This window comes from Diospyros lotus, chromosome 1, assembly GCF_014633365.1.
Source record: "Diospyros lotus cultivar Yz01 chromosome 1, ASM1463336v1, whole genome shotgun sequence".
Lineage (NCBI taxonomy): Eukaryota > Viridiplantae > Streptophyta > Magnoliopsida > Ericales > Ebenaceae > Diospyros > Diospyros lotus.
Window position 1 is genome coordinate 32,337,782 of NC_068338.1, and position 16,117 is coordinate 32,353,898.

Here is a 16,117-nt window from a genome sequence, read left to right on the forward strand (position 1 = left end):
GGGAGTCAATATGTCCCGAATCCAACGATTCGGGGACTCCCTGAGTCTCCAAACCAAAGGATTTGGGAACTCGAGGATCCCCCGAATCCTTCAGTTCGGGGGACTCAAGTAATTAGCTAGCAGCTTCTCCTAGCTACTGTTCAAATTTGATGTGCCTGCGTTGAGTGCGGAATTTGTATCTTTCAAAATTAGGTGTGGTTAATTAAAAGAAAATGGTGCCAAGCACTTTCAGAGATTTTTCTGTACAAAAATTATATAATACTTTAATAGTTATTTGAATTGCTTAAAAAACTCTGACAAGTGATGAATATGTGATCGTTAATGAGATATTTTTTATTCTATAATAATAAATCAGCTAATTTTTATATTAATTATTAGATGTCTGGAGGGAATCCCATTCCCAACAAGAAGGTGGGGATGTTAATTAATTGAAGGTCTAATTGCCAGATCATGTGTTCCTTGCTAGCTTGAACAGCTAATATCTCTCTCTGCTTGTCTATATTTTACTTCATGCACAGCTAGCAAGATTGCAACAAAAATCCACACACACACACAATCATATATATAAATGAGAGGTTCGGGGACTCTCGAACCCCCTGGGGTTTGGGGCATCCCCCAAACCTCGAATCCCCGAACCCCCCAAATTTCGAGATTCGGGGGCATTCCCCGAACCCCAGGGTTTAGGGGCATTCGGCTTTCCCGAACCTCCAAGTTCGGGGGTATTTTATTTTTAATTTTTTAATTAATAATAATGTGAGTAAAGTGAGTTTTTTTTTAAAGTTTTATATATTTTTTTTGAGTTAATGTTTATTTAATTTTAGTTTTTCTTTGAGTTAAATATAAATTGTAATAAAACTATGTTTATTTTTATTTCTTTAAAATTTATATTAAATTTGTGACATTTTTTCATAAATAAAATAAAATCTAACAGTAAATACTAAAATGAAATATCATTACAAATAACTTAATCCACATTCAAAAGTTATAATTCTAGTAATACAACAAATAACAACTAATAACAATTATAAGTAATTCCCGATGCTCTTGGTGGTTGAACTAGTCGAACTGAACTTGAACTTGATTATGTCGAGAGTTGAGATGTATCAGATGTCTAGCTCTTGTAGTATCACACGATGGCGATGGAGATGTACTAGATGTCCAGCTCCAACAGTATCAAATTAAATCTTCAAATTTACTTAGCTTCTGCGATTTTGGCAAGAAAGCGAGGGACTCTAGCGAAGAGGACGGGTGAGGCAAGCGACTCTGGCGAAAAGGGCGACGACAAGAGGGCGGTGGTTTAAAGAGGGTTTGATGTGAGGAGTGGTCTGAAGATGAAGAGGATTTGATGCACATGGGGGGTGTCTTTTGAGGAATTGGTGTTTGGAGGATATGTTTGGAATGTAGATGGTTGCAAATGGTAAAAACTAATATTTTACTTATGCTGGTTGCGGAGAACAAAAATTGTGGTTGTAAATAGAATTTCCCATAATATTATTGCCTGCCAATTACAAATATACCCCTAGGGTCATGACAATCCCCTCCCCTTTTAACAATTCTTGTCCTCGAGAATTCAGAGTAGGCCTACAACCCAGGGAAATTGCTTCAATAGATCTAGTAGGTACTCCCAAGTAGTGTGATCCGGATGAAGATGGGACCACTAAACCAGCACTTGAGTTAAGGGTAGGGCTCCTTGATACAACACCCTCTTCTCCACGATAACATGGGGTTCAACCACCTCCACTTCTTCCACGTTAAGGGGCAAGTCTAGGCTAGTAGAAACAACGGACTCTTTAGCCTTCTTCAACAATGAAACATAAAAAACTAGATGGTTTGTCATTCCTTCTGGAAGCTGCAACCAGGTATGCCACTTGACCAACCTTGGCTACAATAGAATAAGACCCAAAATATTTCAGACTAAGGCTAAAAGCTGGTAGGGAGGTATAGGGATGTTGCAGAAACCATCTAACCTTGAGGTAAACCTTATCCCCAACTTCAAAGGACCTCTCACTCCTTTTTCTGTCCACTGCTTGTTTCATACAGTTGTGGGCTATAGCCAATTCCTTCTTAAGCACTGTTAACATCTACTACCTTTGTTGGGAGTAGTGTCCCACTACAACCATAGTAGGTGAGGAATCTGAAATGGCTGGCAGAATTGTAGGCTTATATCCAAACATAGCCTCAAAAGGGCTTCGCTTGATAGCATTATGGTAACTGGAATTATACCACCATTGTGCCAACGGTAGCCACTTATTCTAGCTCTCGGGGGTGGTGAAACACATACATCTCAGGTATGCTTCCAGACATTGATTGGCCCGCTCCATTTGGTCATCCGTTTATGGGTGGTATGCAGTAGACATACATAATCCCACACCCATCTTCCTGAATAAGTCTTGCCAAAATGAACTTGTAAAAACTTTGTCCTTATCCAATACAATGGTCTTAGGTATACCATGGATCTTTGTTGCTGTATCTAGAAATATCCGTGCCACTTCTTAGGCTGTAAATGGATGAGATAAGCTGATAAAATGCCCAAATTTGGTAAGGCGGTCCACTACCACCAATATGACATCTTTGCCTTCAGACCTTGGTAAACCCTCCACAAAATCCATGGAGATTCCCTCCCATGCCTGCTCAAGCATTGCCAAGGGCTGGAGCAACCCTGGGTAAGCCACTTGTTCCTACTTACACCGTTGACACACTGCACAAGACAACACAAATTCTAACACTTCTTTTTTCTACTTAGGCCAAAAAAATATCTGTTTTACCTTATGATAAGTAGCACGGACTCCCGAATGGCCTCCCAATGGAGAATAGTGAAGTGCCTTGAGAAATCTTTCCTTTAGGGGTTTGTCATCCCCCCCCCCCCCCCCCCCCCCCCCCTCACTAGTATGCTCTTGAACCTCACCAGCCCATTAGAGAGTGTATCCTGATGCACCTTGGGTTACAGAAATTTTGATTTTTTTTTATTGCTATAACTTTTGCTATTTCTTTTACTATTGCAATTCCACTGTATGAGTTTGTTAGCCTGAAGGGTACCCACGTGTAAGGGCTAGAATAGGACAAAAGAGATGGTGTTAGGATTAGGAGCTCATAGAAACTCAATCCAATACTTTTAGTTTGCTAAATCTCTCAACACTCCTCACCCAAAAATCAATATAAACTAGAAATGCAAGAACATAATTAAACAAAGAAAAATACAACCAAACCAAATCAGTAGGTGCAAGATATATTGTAACACCCCTAACTTTAAAATAACTAATTTATGGGTTATATGTAATTTTTATTATATAATGAATTATATAAGTGTGAAATATATATGTATGTATGGCGATGCATGTGCTTGGAGGCCAAGCATCAAAACTAGATATTCCTTCTCTCAATTAGAGAGCTTGGTCGAGAAGCAGAGGAAAGGAGAGGCAGAGTCTGAGGGATCGCGAGAGAGAGAGATGAGGGCTCGGCAGAGGAGAGAGATCGAGAGAGGGAAAGCAAGGCTGATCGGCCATGGCGGACGCAGAGGCGAGTAGCAGCGGTTGCGGTGGTCGGCGATGGTGCAAATCAAAGCAGCAGAAGCAGCTGACGGTGGTTGCGATGGCACGGGAGGCTGGCTTGGCCGGGGTTAGTGGCTGGAGCAACCATGGCAGTCGCGCAAAAGCTAGTTGCGCGTGGGAGCTGCTGGCCGTGGGTTGTTGCGACGGAGGTGGCCGGCGATGGCGGTCGTGATGCAGTTAGAAGCAGCCGGCTAGGGGCAGATGGCCGGCGACGGCAGTGCGGAGGCCAGCGGTGGCTTCATAAAAATTGGAGGAAATTCTGGAAATTAATTTGTGGTTCGAGAAACGTGCCAGAGGCTTGAAAATGGGAATTTGGGCACGAGGTGGCAGTTTAGAAGGCAACGTCGGGTGGATATTTTCCCGATTTCTCCTCTAGATTGATCAATGTAAGGGTTTAATATGCTTTGTGTGTAAATTATTTTTGTCATGACTTGCATAAGACATTGAGGAAGTGCCTAGGCATGAGGCTATAGATAATGGATCGTGTGAGTTTCGAGATGGGATCCTAAATGGAATCAGTGGGGCCACCAAAATCCGGACCAGGGTGCAGTGGATAGGCTTGCATGCACGCTGCATTTCATTTTTATCTATGATGTTATGCTTATTAATTTACTGCACTGCATATTGCCTTTACTGAGTCCCCGAACTCATCCCTTTACCCCCATTAACCCAATAGATGGCTCTGGGTCCAAGAAAGGAAGGCGGTGTTGGTGGAAGAGACATCAGTTAATCATGATTGCAAACGGTGAGGATGCAAGTTGAATTCTTGCATCACTTATGTAATATATAAATGCTTTGTGTTTAACTACGGGTGACGGCTTATGTTTAAATGAAATTTGGCTAAGATCAAGTTAAGGTTCCCACTATGAGTAATTCAGAGTGTGTGTGAACTGACTGGTCACGGTCGGAATTATAAGGTATGCTTGACGGTTGGAGTATTTTATTGGGCATGATGGCATTAATTTATTTGAAATTGGATTTATATTTTAAGAGCCTAATCGGGTACGAGAATTGGGTGAATTTCCACACTTGTGCATTTTAAACCCGAGTTCTTTACCATACGAAGGCGATGAAGCCTGGACCCCATCCAAGGCGTTCATATTATTTTAATACTTTACGTTGGCAGGGCATAACCGTCCTTCAAGATAGGCCGAGGTTGTATCATGGATTATGGTGGCACCTAGTAATGGGGGCCGGGGCGTCACATATATCCTGGTTCGAACTGATCAAGGATCAATTTTACATCCAGCTGCAAATCCCGAGAGCAATTCCACCAGAAATCGATGAAAACAGATTACAAGAACTCTTAACTCTCTATCACACAAGTCCACTACCCTCGCACATAAGAGATTACAAAGACTAACTTTCTCTCAAAGCCTTTTCTCTCCTCTTAACAATCTCACTTGTATTCAGAAACATAAATGAATGAAGTTTGTTATGTCCAACTACCTAGCCCTGGCCTCCTATTTATAGACCATAGGGGGCGTTAATTACAAGACCTATTATTTAGCCTACGCAAAGACTAAAATATCCCTTATAATAAACATCTAAGTTAACTACTCTCTAACTTAGAAAATTCCAGTCGCACTCATTCTTATAACGGGTTCTAATGTCTTCTTCATCTTCTAGACAGAATCATCCATGCAAAAACCTCACAGGTGGTTATAACTGAAAGGGAGGATAAGATCTGCTATGACAGCGTCCCCCCTTAACGGATCCCAAGGCTATCTTGGAGGAGATTATCAAATATCAAAAGAGAATTCTAAATCCTTCCTCTACCTTCTCTCGTCTCTCTCTAACTCTCTTTCTTTCTTCTCTCTGTTCTTACTCTGCTTCTAACCTTACTGCATCTTCTTAATTTAAACCGAATAGGAGAGCAACCATTGTTACGGCCCAACCATGACAATTTGGTATTAGAGCTTGATCCCGGCCGAAGTTCTTTTTGGTGGTGGTATGATGGAGAACGGAACCCATATGAAGAACTTCGAGTCGCAGCTACAACAAGTCAACTCGACCATGACTGAGTTCTAGAACCGAGTGGACCAATTGGAGCTTGGGTTCGAACGAAACCACAAGGTGATCGTGGGAGTAGATCGTAAGGGGGAAGGCTCAATCAAGGGGTTGGAAAGGAGGTTGGACGGAGCTTTCTCTCAAATGCAGGAGGATATCACGCAAATGAGAGAGGAAATGGGAGCACAACTACAACAATTCATGGTGATGTTCATTTGCCAGAACTCAATAAGAATTGCTCTTGATTTTCCTCCTAGGGATAGAAGAGAGCCGATTTTACAGAACAATAGGATGAATTGGATGAATGGGACCTTTGAAATTGAGGTTGAATCGGAAGAAAAAGTAGAAGCGATGATGGACAGAGGGCGTGAGGTACAAGGCAATCCTCAACATCCAAGGTTTCCCATGCCTCAGATGGAGATCCATGTGTTTGAAGGGACCAACCCTAGGTGGTGGTTGAGGAAATGTGAGCAGATGTTTGACTGGAATAGTGTACCAAAGGGTAGAAGAGTGACTTTAGCTACTGCCTACTTTGATGATGTGGTAAATGCTTGGTTCCAGTGGTAGACTAGAGTGAGGGAGAATTATACTTGGGGGGAATTTTCTGATAAAATGTGTGAAAGCTTTGGAGAGAGAAGTATGTCGGATATCATAGAAGAGTTTAACAAGCTAAGGCAGGTTGGAGAAGTAAGGGCCTATCTAAGGAGGTTTGAGGAACTAAGATCCTTAATGATTAACCACAACCCACACCTCTCGAAGGCTTACTTCGTATCTAGTTTCTTGAGTGGCCTCGGTGATGATCTAAGACCTATGGTGAAAATGATTAGGCCCCGAACTATAGAACAAGCAGCAGAGAGTGCACGACTGCAAGAGATGGTAGTGGAAGCCTTGATGAGGAAGCAAAAGGCTGTGACATTGGGAACTTTTAATCGGGGGGGAAAGGCTACAATCATGAGTTGATTAAGGGCAACACGAGGGTGAAGAATTTGGGGGGGATCAAGCTCAGGAGGAAGGGCCATTGAGCAAAGGAGGCAACTGTTAGGCCACCAATACGGCAAACATACCAAAGGCATAACAAGGATCAAGGGAATATGGGTGACACAACGAAGGGGAGTAACGGCTAGCATGTGCGTCAGGGGTAGAATAGGCACTTGGCTGGTTTGTGTAACAAACCAGCATGTGCATGGGCTAAGGGATAACAACCTATAAAAAGGAGGTTAGAAGGGAGAGAAGGGTGTGAAGAATTTGGAGTTTCTGGTAAGAGAGTCCTGGGCCTCTCGAATGCCCAGTTTTGTTGCTTATTTCCATTGTTTCTCCTTATAATTGAGAGTTGCAATATAGCAGAAAACTCACCTAATTCTCTGGAAAATCCTACCTATTGTGTTGAATCTCATCAATTTGGTATCAGAGCATTCGTCGATCACCATGGTGAACTTAACCGAGAGGGTAGGGGACCTAGAGGAGAAGGTAGACACGATGACGAGCGAGATTCAAACAATAAACCGCAACGTAGCAGAAATGCTTGAACAGTTCGCCATCCTGCAAACAAGGTGGGACGAATAGGAACGAGAGAGGAAGGCTAAGGCCCATGGGGGTGGATGGCCAACGGAATTTACCCCAGATTCCGAAGTGACCCCGGGGGGCGGCAGGAACCAAGGAATGGAGGGGGGCATGAGTGCTGCATGGCATCAGGAAGGGAGAGGTCGGCGACTGGAAATGCCAACCTTCGTGGGAGACAACCCGGGCGACTGGATTTTCAGGGCGAAGAGGTACTTCTCGATCAACCAGTTGTTCGATGATGAGAAGATCGAGTCCGCCGCGTTATGCTTCGAGGCAGGGACCCTCACTTGGTTCTAGTGGGAGTCTAGGCGCAGGGGGATCCGCAGTTGGGAAGGGCTCAAGCAGGGAATTCTCAATCGATTCCGTTCAACTCAAGAGGGGTCGCTAGAGGAGAGGTTCTTGGCTCTACGACAAGATGGTGATGTCAAGGATTACCGGCTGAGGTTCGAGACTTTGGCCGCTCCAGTGTCGGACATCTCCGAGGCGTTCTTGGAAGGCCATTTCATCAACGGCCTTAAGCCAGAAATCAAGGCGGAGATCAGGGTGCTGCAACCTCGGGGGTTGGATCGGATCATGATGATGGCGCAGTGTATCGAGGATAAAAATGCAACCATACTCAGCTGCAGTAGGGCGTTCGGACCAGCGAGGAGCAATTTTCCTACCCACTCTACAACCAACGTTGTTCGAACCCTTCCCATACAATCAAGAAGCCCGACTCCTCATTCGAGAGTCTTTGGTCAGGTGAGCAACAAGCTGCTAGCGGCTAGTAGTGGCAACAATGGCTCTTTTAAACGACTCAGTGAGGCCGAGTGGAAAGCCAAAAGGGAAAAGGGATTATGCTTTCGTTGTGATGAGAAATATTCAGTTGGCCACAGGTGTAAGAACAAGGAGCTGCACGTTATGATGATTTATGATGAAGAAAGGGAAGAGAAAGGAGCTGAGGTGGAAACAGGAGATGGAAGAGAAGAATAAGAGGAAGTTGGGCATGGCAGTGAGGTCATCGAACTCTCCATGAATTTAGTGGTGGGGTTGACAACACCGCAAACAATGAAGCTACAAGGGGATATAGAAGGGCAACCAGTGGTAGTACTTATTGATGGAGGGGCAACGCACAACTTTATAGCTGTAGAACTGGTGCAGCGGTTGGGGTTGCCAAGAACAGAAACTATCGGTTATGGGGTGATCATGGGGATAGGAATGGCGGTGCAAGGGGCTGGTATTTGCAAAGGGGTAAAATTGCACCTACAAAACTTACAAATTGTGAAGAATTTGGAGTTTCTGGTAGGAGAGTCCTGGGCCTCTCGAATGCCCAGTTTTGTTGCTTATTTCCATTGTTTCTCCTTGTAATTGAGAGTTGCAATATAGCAGAAAACTCACCTAATTCTCTGGAAAGTCCTACCTATTGTGTTGAATCTCATCAATTTGGTATCAGAGCATTCGTCGATCACCATGGTGAACTTAACCGAGAGGGTAGGGGACCTGGAGGAGAAGGTAGACACAATGAGGAGCGAGATTCAAACAATAAACCGCAACGTAGCAGAAATGCTCAAACAGTTCGCCATCCTGCGAACAAGGTTGGATCGGATCATGATGATGGCGCAGTGTATCGAGGATAATCGGGGGGGAAAGGCTACAATCATGAGTTGATTAAGGGCAACACAAGGGTGAAGAATTTGGGGGGGATCAAGCTCAGGAGGAAGGGCCATTGAGCAAAGGAGGCAGCTTGGTTTATGCTTTAGGTGTAAGGATAAATATTATCCCGAACACCAATGCAAGCGTCAATTGTTATTGTTAGAAAGAGATATTGGAGAAAGGCTGGAAGAATAAGGGATTGAAGAGTATGGGGAGTCAGGGGAAGAAGATAATGGAGAGATATCACTACATGCCTTGAAGGGGGCAACTAATAATAAGATTATCAAGGTAGAAGGGAAGGTGAAAGACTGCAGCTTTATGATTTTGATTGATAGTAAGAGCACCCATAGCTTCTCAGATGAAGGCACAACTAGGAGGTTGGGGAGTCAGGGGAAGAAGGCAACGGAGAGATATCATTACATGTCTTGAAGGGGGTAACTAATAACAAGATTATCAAGGTAGAGGGGAAGGTGAAAGACTGCAACCTTATGATTTTGATTGATAGTAGGAACACCCACAGCTTCCTAAATGAAGGCACAGTTAGGAGGTTGGTCCACTCACGGGAACCCAACCCTTGAGTGTGATAATAGCTAATGGTAGTAGAGTGCTAAGAAAATCAGCCTGCCATGGTTTTTGTTGGGAGATGCAAGGGAAGGAGTTTTAGGCCGATCTCAGGCTACTGCAATTGGGAGGTTGTGATGTGGTTCTAGGGGTTGACTGGATGAAAGGGGTGAGCCCCATAAGCTTTGACTTTAATCAAATGGAGATGTCTTTTGAGAATGGAGGAAGAAAGATGACTCTTACTAGGGGGAAAGGAGTTCGGGACATGCAAAATGATCATTGGGAAGAGGTTGTAGAGGGTCTTCAAGAACAAATGGTGACAACTATACAATTGTTCTTGATTGTGGCAGTGGAGGAGGGACCTAACCAGGCGATGCATGGAGAACTCCACTTAACAGTCAGCACTCATCAAGGAAAGCTAGACTAGGTACAACCCCTGCACCTTATTAATGAATAGCTGATAGAATTTAGGGACCTCTTTGTTGAACCTACCACCCTTCCCCCTACTCGAGTATTAGACCATGCAATTAATCTCAAACCCAATGTTAAACTTATCAACATTAGGTTTTACCGTTATTCCCCAATCCAAAAAACAGAGATTGAAAAGATGGTGAAGGAAATGCTAAACCAATCCTTCATAAGACCTAGCCAAAGTCCTTTTGCCTCCCTTATCCTATTAGTCAAGAAAAAAGATGGATCATGGCGTTTTTGTGTGGATTATCGCCAACTTAACACCTTGACCATCAAAGACAATTTCCCTATACCTCTTGTGGAAGACCTAATGGATGAACTACACAATACCAAATTCTTTTTCAACCTTGACCTCCACTTAGGCTACCTTCAAATTAGGATGAAGCCTGAAAATGTTTATAAAACAACCTTAGGACACACTATGGGCCCTTTGAATTCTTGGTGATGCCCTTTGGACTCACCAATGCCCTAGCCACTTTCCAGTCCCTTATGAACTGAATTTTCAAACCATATCTAAGAAAATTCATACTTGTATTCTTTGATGACATCCTTATTTATAGCCAAACCTTGGACCAGCACTTGACTCACCTAAGAACCACCTTTGAGGTCCTTAGATCTAACCAGCTCTTTCTCAAAAGGTCTAAATGTGCCTTTGGTCAGGATCAAGTGTAGTATTTGGGTTACTTAATATCAGGAGATGGGGTGAGCATCGACCCAAGGAAGGTGGAATCCATGTTGGCTTGGCCCAAGCCAACTATGGTAAGGGCTTTGAGGGGATTCCTTAGGCTTACTAGATACTCTCACCGGTTTGTTAAGGGGTATGATGTTATCAATAAACCCATAACGGATCTTTTAAAGAAAGGGAGTTTTAGCTGGGGGTAAGAGGTTGAGGAAGCTTTTGAAAGCTTGAAGAGGGTTGTGAGTAGAGTACTTGTCTTAGCGTTGCCCCATTTTAGCAAACCTTTTGTATTGGAGATAGATGCATGTGGGGCAGGGATTGGTGCAGTGTTGATACAGGAAGGTAGGCCATTGGCATTCCTAAGCTAGGCCTTGAGCCTAAGGCACCTTAGCCTCAGCATATATGAGAAATAATTTTTGGTTGTACTAGTGGCTGTTGAAAAATGGCAACACTATTTAGGAGGAAGATTCATAATCAAGACGGATCATAAGAGTTTGAAATTTCTATTACAACAGAAATTGCAAACTCAATTGCAAAAGAATGGAATGGCCAAGCTGATGGGTTTAAACTACTCAATATAGTACAAAAAAGGGCAAGGAAATGTGACAACGGGTGCACTCTCAAGGTGCCACAAGGAAGGGAGTGCTACAGCTATAACCACTGTAATTCCAGAGTGGTGCCAAGAAGTGATAGACAGTTATGAAGGAGATGAAAATGTGAAGGAAATATTAGAAAGGTTGGTTGTGGGACCTAAGGAAGCTAACGGGTACACGTTGGTGGAAGGAATGTTGAGGTATAATGGCAGGATTGTTATTGGTGATAGTGAGGATCTCAAAAGGAGAATTTTACAGGCCCTGCATGAGTCTCCCTTGGGGGGGACACTTTGGGATTCAAAACACCTACCTTCGAGTGAGGTAACTGTTTCATTGGCCCAAGCTTAAGGTAAAAGTAAGGGAGTTTGTGCTAGCTTGTGAGACCTGTAAGAGGTGTAAGTATGAAAATGTGGCCTATCCAGGCCTCTTACAACCCCTACTAGTACTCGATCAAGCTTAGACTAGTGTATAAGGGAAGGATAACATACTAGTAGTGGTGGATAGGTTAACCAAATTTACCCATTTTATAGGGCTAGCACACCTATAAATAGCCTAAGAGGCGGCTAGGGTATTCATGGATCAAGTGGTGGCATTGCATGGGATTCCTAAGTCTATAATTTCAAATCGTGATAAAATCTTCACGAGCCTCTTGTGGCAGGAACTTATGAAGGCATTGGGGACCAAGTTGGATATGTCTATATCCTATCACCCTCAATCGGATGGGCAAACTGAGAGGATGAATCAGAGTTTAGAAACTTATTTGAGATGTGTTTGTATTGTGCAACCTAAAAGCTGGCATAGGTGGCTTTCCTTGGCCCAATGGTGGTATAACTCTAACCATCACACCTCCTTGAAGATGTCTCCATTTGAGGCTCTATTTGGGTACAAACCTCCCATTTTGCAAGCTATAAGGGAACACTATTGTAGCTTTAGTTGAGGAGTACTTGCAGCAGAGAACGGTATTGCAATAGCTGAAACAGGAGTTGGCGTTAGCTCAGAATAGAATGAAGCAATTTGTTGATTGGAAGAGGAGTGATAGGGAGTTTGCAGTAGGGGAGGAGGTGTATCTAAGGTTGAGGTATTCTCATTTGAAATCTATCACCCAAGGGCCAATGTCCAAACTCAGCCCTAGGTATTTGGGGCTATTTCCTATAACGGCCAAGGTTGGGAAGGTAGCTTATCGTTTGCAACTCCCTAAGGAATCCCACATTCACCCGGTGTTCCATGTTTCTCTCTTGAAGAGGTCAGTAGGCATAGAGCAGGTGAACCTAGCATTGCCTTCACTTCCTAAGGAGAGGAGTAAGGTGGAAGAGTCAGAGGCCATACTAGATAGAAGAGTGGTTCACAATTAGGGAGTCCCACTCATCCAAGTCTTGGTAAAGTGGCAGAACAGTTCAACAGGTAGCAACACCTGTGAGTACTTGCCCAATTTACTTAAAGCAGTTCTCAAGATCTTCCAGCCTCCTTAGGATTTCTTGAGGACAAGAAATATGTTATGGGAGGAGGAATTGTCACAAGACACATCCTGGGTTACAAAAATTTTGATTTTTTTTATTGCTGTAACTTTTGCTATTTCTTTTACTGCTGTAATTCCACTATATGAGTTTGTTAGCCTGGAGGGTACCCACGTGTAAAGGCTAGAATAGGACAAAATAGGTGGTTACAACTGAAGGGGAGGATGGGATTTGTTGTGGCAGCGTCCCCCCTTAACAGATTGTATATACTCCCCAGAGCTCTCTTGGAGGAGATTATCAAATATCAGAAGAGAATTCTGAATCCTTCCTCTACCTTCTCTCATCTCTCTCTAACTCTCTTTCTCTCCTTCTCTCTGTTCTTACTCTGCTTCTAACCTTACTGCATCTTCCTAATTCAAACTGAATTAGGAGAGCAACCATTGTTACGGCCCAGCCATGACAGGTTTGTCATCCCCCACCACTAATCTGCCCTTGAACCTCACCAGCCCATTAGAGAGTGTGTATCCTGAAGATCCAGTAGGCTGCACTGCCAATTGTGCTACGATCTCCTTAAGCCACTCATACACTTGCCTCCCATTCCTTCACCCATTCTAGAATTACAGCTGTGATGGCTTGGCAGTCTCATTTTTCTTCCCTTCTTGACAGAGCATTAGCCACCACGTGTTTGGTACTGAATGGTGTAATCGAAACCCATGAGCTTGGATACACCCTTCGCTATAACTGTGTATGCAGCCTCTGTTGGGATAAAAACTGTAGACTCTCATGGTCTATTTTGATCACAAACGGACTGCCCTCCAAGTAATGGCGCCACTTGTCTACTGCCTCCAATACAGTCAACAATTCCTTGTCATAAACACTTAGTCCCAAGTGTTTTTGGGACAAGACTTGACTGATAAAAGCTAATGGACAACCCTCCTACACAAGAACAGCTCCAATCCCAGTATCACACGCATCAGTCTCCACTATGAAGGGTTTGGAAAAATCAGGTAAAGCTAACACCGAGGCCATAGTCATGGACTTCTTTACAGCTAGGAAAGTTGTTTCCGCTCTAGGGTTCCACTGAAATCCCTCCTTCTTGAGCAGCTCCAAGAGGGGCTTGCTGATCAGGCCATAACGTTGAATAAATTTCCGATAGTAACCAGTCAATCCCAAGAAACCCCTTAATCACTTCACTATTTTAGGACTAGGCCATTCCACCATTGCTTCTACCTTCTTGCTGCCCTGCCAATAAACCCGGCTTGTAGGGAACCTTGTGTTTCTTGAAAATGGCTTCTAATGTTAGTTCTTGTAGCCGAGCCTTTTCTGCTACTTGCCTCACTGATGCAGGCATCATCATCTTCACCATTGACCGCAATTCTTCCCTCAGCCCACTAATGAAGTTGGATACCAAATATTTCTCTGTCAATCCCAACTGCACAGTACACACAATCAATCTCAATTCTTCAAACTTGGCCTGGTACTCCACTACCGACCCTTCTTGCTTCAATTTACTAAATTCCTCAATCACATCGGCCATGCTTCTTTCTCCAAATCGCTCGCGCAACCCGTGCAACCCTTCAGCAAAATCTGCCCAACTACCCTGATTCCCCTCATCTTGGATCCAACCTTGATACCAAGAATCGACCGCATCGTTAAGTAAGCCGCAGCCAAATTGATCTTCTGCTCTTCTGGGATCCTATAGAACTGGAAGAATCTTTCACATCTCCTTGTCCACCACCTTGGTTTCATCCCCTCAAACATCGGAATCTCCAATCTCGGCATAGGAGGATGATTATGAGTCAAAGTCTGTATATTTCTCACCTGTCTCCTGATTCGTAGGCTGGTCCTCTACTTCAAGAACCCCCTGCGATCTTGGACAATTGCCCTGGTGTGGTAGAATTGGATCAGAGGTCTTCCTTGGCGGAAATTCCGATGACAACTGGAATTGGGGCAGGGAAGACAGCATGCTGTTGAGCCTCTGCCCGTACTGATCCATAGTTTCTTGGCATCGCTCCAATGCCTCTCGGTGTTTCTCCGACTCCCCTCGCACAGTTTCCCTTAATTCCGCCATGTCCTCCCTACTTTGGACCATTGCCTCCTGGGTTTGTGACATCCCATACTCCAAAGCCTCCATCCTAACTTCCACTTGTTTCAGTCTGGTACCCTCCACCATTCCGCCTTGATCCACAAACACACTATACCCCGCAGTTCGCTGCCCTTCTCTGATTGCACCGGAACAGCCGTCTCCAGTCACTTCCGATACCCTCCTCGCCGTGATAATCCCCGCCGGTAACACCACAGCTGGATTGTCTGGCTCTGATACCCCAATTGTCAAGCCATTTGATTAGGGCTGGGCAATTACGGAAATTGAACAGAACAGAATGCAAGAGAGAGAGAAAGAGAGGATCTTGATATTATCTTCCATATCCTCCTCCTTACTGCCGTAGGTCTCTTTATAGAGCCTCTAGCAACCATACATCAACTACCTCAAACATCCAACTAACATAACAGCAAAACAAATAGCTGTTGTACAGTTAGTTATTCCCCCAACTGCCTAACCCCCCCTTTAGTTAGCACTATCGGCTGATACAAGATTATTGCCTTCCAATTACAGATATACCCCTAGGGTCGTGTCAAGATCTAACATGAAGGGCATGCCTTTCTGCTAGAAATTAAGTAGTCAGAATTTCTATTTGATCCCTTATCATGCATAATTCTTTACCAGCTTTTGAGAGTGAGCTCCTGTTGATTCTTGGAGTTATTGACAGCTTTGTCGAGGGTTTTGGGTCTAGTATTGTGAGCCATGGATGAGAGTCAATATAACAGCAACTTTTCTGGAATGAAGGAAATGTTCACTGGAATTGCTATGAAAAAGAAAGCTCCGAGTAGAGGGAGACTTGAAAAGGTCTAGAGAAATACAAGAGGAGAGTGATCGTGTTCTTTTTTTTTTTTTTTTTTTTCGTTCCCGTTCAACGACCTCGTCTTTTGCCTCTTATTCTACTAGAAACTATGAACTAACTTGCCAATAGTTCGTTGTCGTCTCTTACAATTCATAATCCTCTAACCATATAGGCATCTTGTTCCGATATGTTTCATGTGCCTTCAACTCATCTGCCACAATGTCCTTGTCCTTGCCACCTGGTTGATTTCTAGCATTAACAAGAAAACTATGAAGCCAACCGTTCTATTCAGCATTCAAATAGACACCACCTTTTTTTATATGATTTTGGGAATCCATATCACATCTTGACCACAAAATGTATACTAAAAATAGAAATACGCGCGCGCGCACATATTAGAAGGTATTGGCCAATTTATTGACAGTGCAATTTCACAGAGCACCTGCAGCAGGTGATGGCGGCGATGGCAGCATTAGCGCAGCCCCCCTGGGTTTGCCGGTACTTTTAATTTTCGTCTGGAATTTATATTCCCTTTTAATCATTTCAATCATTTTTATTCATTTGTGCTCAACTTTCATCCCATCATATTTGTGACACGTTGGATATGCGTGCATATTCATAGGAGAAGCGACAAACTCCCGAATGCATGAACTGCCAAAATGGTGGTATCTGTGGGACGTGCTCAATCGAACACGGGGAAGGTGAGAAG